Genomic DNA, 6,000 nt, shown 5'->3' on the forward strand with positions numbered 1-6,000 from the left:
CATTTCCTGTACCTTTGCACAGCTCCAAGGTTTGTAAAGCTGCTCCAGACTCTAGAGAAAGTGTGTGAAGCCTGTTCAGCCTGTATGGAGAAGCTGATGTTGCCTCAAGGCAGGGAAGGAACATAGAAACCACCAAGTGATCCAGCCAGCCGTGGGAAGAGTCACAGAAAGAAAGAAGTGAGCAGGCTTTGCCCTGGTCTTTGGGCATCTGCTGTCGCTCTGAGGCTGCAAACCACTCATGGCTTCTCTCATCTCCTGCAGGGCAGAGCGGGTTGTGTAGGCCACATAAAATGCATTTGAGTCCCAGTCCAGTCCAGACTGTACAACTGGTTTAAATGAAAACAGATTCGGGCTCTTCTTGTGCTGTGGGCAGACATCCTCTCTGGGATGTCGCGGCTCCCTCTGGGTCTCTGTCAGTGGGTTGTCCTTTTGCTGCCTTGACAGAGTGTGGGCCTTCCTCCCATCCGATGACACAGCTCCCTGGTTTTGTTCCTTCAGTGTGCAGCCGGAGAAGCGAGTGGCAGCAGCGTGGTGACCTCAGGCTGTGATGGGATGGGAATGAAAGCCTCCAGCTGGCACTGCTCTCCGCAGAGTGCCATCCTGTCTGCCACGTTTTTGGTTGGTGCCTGACGAAGACGTGAGCCCTCCTCAGCTGTTCTCTGCAGCTGCGTTGCCGGGGATGCCCTCAGATCTGCGTTCAGGTCAGGACAGGCACTGCAGGCACTCGCTAAACCCCTCCAGGAAAGTTCCTGCTGTTTATCCCGAGCACGCAGTTTGAACTGGTTAATCCGAGCGGGTGGGCCGGTCTGGCGGCGCTGCCACATGTGCTGCTCTGGGTGAAGGTCGGCTGCCGCCCCGGGGCAGTGACAAAGCGGCTGCTTCTGCCGTCCCCAGCCGGGCCTCCTCCGCCTGCAGCCCTGAAAGCTTCTCGTCCAAATCCTCTGCAGTTCTGGGCCATTTCCCATGCAGCTTTTAGTGCTTTTTGTCCTTCCTTAGTTTTAAACAGGACTTCTGTTGCTTCTCTGGTGAGATTAGTGAAGGCTAGAAGGATATTCTTCTTAAATTTTCCCATTACGTCTTACTGTACACCCGGGTCACAAAGTAATTTATCGTAAAGAAGCAGATGGTGTGAAAATATGACTGTTCCCAAATTCCACAGCATCCTAGCAGATGCCATTTTAACCTTGACCTGTGTTTTTCTGTAGCCTGGTTTATCTGGCTCAGAAGAAATTTCAGGAAGTTGTGCAGAGCAAAAGGGTGCAGCTTGGTTTTCATTGTTTTCACTGCTCCTGCTCGTATACAGCACAGGAAAACAAAGAGAAAATATTCTTTTGCTGGGACTCAATCCCATGTTTCTTGTGAGCCTTGAGTTCAATCAAGCTTTGATAAAATGGAAAGTGAAGGAATGCTGAACACATTGAGGGAAGCATAGTGCTCAGTGCAGTGCATGTGCTTTACATTTGACCGAAGGTTGTTTGCTTTTCCTGCCTCTTTCAAGTAATTCCACTAGCATCTATACGTAAATAACTTGCCATGGCAAACATCAGCTCTGAGTCCACAATTCTATCTTTGCTCAGGAATATTAATCTAAATTTTTTTTTTCCTTATAAGTCTAATGAATCTTGGAAATACTTCCTTTCCAGTTAAATAATGTTAATTATACTGCATTTGCATAACATATATTGCATCAGCTGGAAGCCAGGCTGCTTTGTGAGCTGTCTGGAGAGCTCTGGTAAATTAAATCAAGTATGTCCCCTTCCTTCAGTTTAAGTTGCTTTTCCCAAGTCATGACTCCTCTTCTCTCTCCCAACTCTTTTGTGACTCTTCCCCTCCTTCCCAACTTCTCTGCGGATGTTAATGCTCTCAGAAGAGTCACTAGATGACCCTGTATACTCATCCTAATTGCTAGTTTCTAACAATCATGACTTTTTAAATGTAAGTGGCAAACTCCCTTCTGTGAGCCCCATGATAGTCTCACCAAGTCCTGGCAGGGAGGTGCAGGGAAGAATTAGGGGCAATTCCTCTGTGAATAACAGCAGGAAGATTTGCTCAAGCCTGTCTTTCAGGGCTGTCTGGGTTTTACATGCTGTCATACACAGTCTCTGTACACATTCCGCTGCACTCAGAAATGCCTTGATCAAGGTCAAATATTGCTTTGCTGAAAATCTTGATTCAAAATTTGAAACGGAGGCAGCTCTCTATGTACTAACAATGAATGACCCTCCTACTTACACATTTTTGTCATATTTATTTCAGTAGCTTCGACTTCTAGATGTGTGGAAGGCTTTGTTGTCAGATTAAAAACCTCTGCAGTCGAAGTAATTTCCCTTCCCTGTCTCAGGTAGCATTTATAGCTGACTCATCTGTGTCTGACTCACCTGATGGCACAGCAGTTGCTTTCAGGACAATCCTGAGAATGGACAGTCAACTAGAGGTAGGAAATTTGGGATGCTGCAGGCAGAATCATGAGTGGAGGTGGTGTTGTCCTAGGAGGAGCCACCATTCCCATAGATAGATGAGAGATCCTGCTGTGTCTTGGGAGCCATGGGCACATCCAGTGCATCCTGCTGAGTGGTCAGACTTCTCCAGTACGGTCTCTGCACATTCAGTGGTCTTGGAGGTCACACAGAGATGGACTTCACAGCAAGTGTCCTTCATGTCTGACATGAGGTGTTTTGGACCACCTGTGCAAGTGCTGAGTGGGATGTCCAGACTATGCACAGTGTCACCAATGGGATCAGGATGTACCAGACTTAACTCTGCACACACAGTTATCATGTAGGGTGCTTGAACAAAATATGTCAATCCACTACAGACTTCCCTTTCAGTCCCCAAGCTCCTCAGTGCATTTTGGCACTGATAATCATGTGGCCATAGAGTGGGTTGAACCAGCTCCGTGGTGAGGCTGACTATGCACATAGACAGGCACCAGTATTGGTACTGGAGAGGTGATGGCAGCAGGCAGGGGCAGGCAGGGCTGCTCCTCTTGACAGCAGCTCATGCTTAGATTGACATAAACCAGCCATGGCACCAGATTCTCAGTGATTCATCTGGGGTTTTAGCAAGTAGGATAGCCAAGGTAAAAATGTGGCTGAGGCTCATGCTTTGATGAAGCTGATGAAGACTTGAGACCAGCAGACAAATTTCTGCTTCTGTCTGGTAAAGAGGGCATAACTGGGATATTGGGACAATTGGTAATTCTGATGGAGCTGGCCTGGATGCAGAGTGGACTAATCTGTGCTACAAGAAAGAACCAGGATCACCAAACCACAGGGCTGGACATATGTGGAGACAGAAATTGCACCTGGTTTGAGTAATGTATCTGCTGATCTTCTCCTAGTTAAACTTTCTGACCAGTCCCCAAGAAAAGGATCCTACCGATCTCTCACAGCTGTAGCATACCAAGTACATAGTTTTTTCTAGTAGCACATTTGGTCCTAAACTGAGGCAGTGAAGTCCTGTGTTGTGGTGGTCAAACACTGCTGATTCTCTGTCTCTTCCTTCTGTCATGACCCCAAAACCTTTACAAAACTGCAGCATATCAGTGTCTTTGACTGGATCTTCCCTTAACTTTGGGGGCTTGGAGGTATCACTGAGCTTCTCACCTAACAATATAGTGTGCAAAATATTCATCTTGGTCTGGGCTGTACTAGGGCTCTGGAATACTGTGTCTTCATAAATATTTCTCCTCCCTTGTCCTTCTGGAAAGTAATTTCCCTTTACTTCCTGTTGTATTAAATAAATCTCTTTGCTTAAAAAGGGACTAACCATCTCGCATCTGGGAGAGAGAAGACAAAGGGAAGACAGCAAGTTGAGTGCTGGACTGTGGGTCAAAACTTCATCTGTATAATCCTAACATGGAAACATGCTGAAAAAAGGAGGGAACAGGAGTGAGAACTGGAAAAACTGCTTCAGGCTGTTGTTTTCTGGCACAATGCCCAGCCGGCACTGCACCAGGCAGCTCAGACCTGGAGCCTGTTTTCCCTGCTGTGTGCTGCCTGCGTCATTTTCTGGCCTGGGACGACATCTGGCTGGCATGTTGTTTTCCACACCCCTGGAGGAGTGCTCTTTCTAGCCAGTTACTGCAGTGCTTGGCATTAAAATACAGTGAATTAGACTACAAAGTATCATGAGATGGGCTTAAAAATAATGAGGCTTAAGTGCAGTTGAGCTTTGAGTACTTTTTGTTTGCCTTCTGGGTTAAAAAACATTACAATATGTGATGTCCATGAATTCTTGCATTTCATCATGACTGTGAGTGTTCAGAAGTCACCTTAAGAATAGGAAAAACAAAAACCGACAGAATGAATGAACAAACCAAAACCACAAAAAACCCAACAAAATACAACAAACATAATGCACCCATATCTCTTTATTGAGAAGTCCAGGATAAATTATTTGGGTTTTCAGATTAACACTAGTTATTACAAACTCTCAATTAAAAAAAAGAGGGTAATTAGCAATAGAAAGTAGAAGGGAGATGGTGGGAAGAGAAAATTCACAGAAATGGGGAAGAAGACTCATTACCTTCAAGAGATTGTTCAAGTCCAGTAAGAAGCAGGCGTTGTGATGATGTAACACCACACAGTTGTCTCCAGATTTTATTTTCCCAGTGTCTGGAAAGACTTCTCCCACTAGCAGACAAGGGTCCTAGATGAACAGAATTCACAGTCTGGAAACAGACACCACTGACTGTAACACTGGTCTTCTACACTGCCAAGCCAGCCTGTGTGCTCCTACATCCACCAAGTTGTACCAGCACAAGGAACTTGGGCTTAACTTCTTTCACTTCCTTCTGGGTTTCAGCAGCACCTTTGCATAACGATGTGTTCCAGTTTTCAGTGACAACCTGTTGCAAATCTTCCAATCTACCCCAGCAGTGCAAACAATTTTCACAAAACCTGGTGTTTTTACACAATGTGGAGCAGAGGTACTGTGTGCTGGCAGAGTTGTTTAATGTACTGTCCAGTTGCAGGCACAGGTCTGGGTGCCACGTTAGCTCAACCTGATTTTTTCTAGCTGAGGAATTCTGGAGAAAGCTACAAATGTGAGGGTTACACACCAGTAATTTTTCTGTTGGTCTGTGTGGCTTTATTACTTCTCAACACAGTAATAAAGCTTTCTGGCTTTACCTCTTAGAGGTAGAATGGATAAGCTTAGGTGAAATACATCCCTTCCAACTACAGCAAGAAAATAATTCAGTACCAATAACAAGTTAGCGCTATTAATGCATTAAAATCTGGCCTCTGTGCACATGCCTATCAGTTAAAAACATACTGCAAGAAGATGGGAATGGTACCCTTTAAGAGTGTAACCACACATGTAGCAGCTGCTCTGATATCATGTGTCAGTGTCTCCTCGTTGAAATTTACTGAATTATTGATGCATTTGTGAGATTAATTAAGCATTGGAGTAACCTGCCCAGAAACACCATGTGCTTTTCAGTGCTGATGTTTATGGGACCTGGATGGATAATGCCCTGAACCCGTGGAGCAGGAGGTTGCACTAGAGGCCACCCAAAGCTGCTCAAACATGAATATTCCTTCAGTACTGTGACTCCGTGCATCCCAGGCATGGATCTCAGGTTCTGAGATTCTTCCCTGCACTTTCCAGTCTGTAAAAGTTCAGCTGTGGTTCTTCATCCTCTGTAATTCTTGTAAAAAGGAAAAAAAAATACATGCTACTGAAACATAGTAAAATGTGATGTGTTTGTGAGTTTTTTGAGAGTTCTGAATACAGGTATGTATGTATTTTGCTTTTCTACTTTGAAGGACCCTATAAGGGTAGAGAAGCAGTGGAAAAGGGAAGGAATATGTCAAGAATATATAATTATATATAGCATATATACAATATATGTTTAATTTGGTGACAGCTCTCCCTGTGAGTACAGAACCACAGTCTAGAAATGACTGGGAAATCTGAGTATCACCTGCTGTGGTAGTTCCTCAGAGCTCAACACCAAGCAGTGACTCTTGTTCTGCAAAAGCAGCAGGCAGAGTC

General features: G+C 45.0%; 1 long non-coding RNA gene across 3 annotated transcripts in view; it reads left to right on the forward strand.

Annotated features, from left to right (window-relative positions):
* LOC132327807 (uncharacterized) overlaps positions 1-5,699 on the forward strand; it is a 48,367-nt gene extending 42,668 nt beyond the window's left edge. For all 3 annotated transcript variants that reach the window (XR_009486619.1, XR_009486620.1, XR_009486618.1), the window contains 2 exons: positions 499-701; positions 3,761-5,699. This is a non-coding gene — a long non-coding RNA (uncharacterized LOC132327807). The remainder of the gene's footprint in view (positions 1-498; positions 702-3,760) is intronic.
* The last annotated feature ends 301 nt before the right edge of the window (positions 5,700-6,000 follow it).

This window comes from Haemorhous mexicanus, chromosome 5, assembly GCF_027477595.1.
Source record: "Haemorhous mexicanus isolate bHaeMex1 chromosome 5, bHaeMex1.pri, whole genome shotgun sequence".
Lineage (NCBI taxonomy): Eukaryota > Metazoa > Chordata > Aves > Passeriformes > Fringillidae > Haemorhous > Haemorhous mexicanus.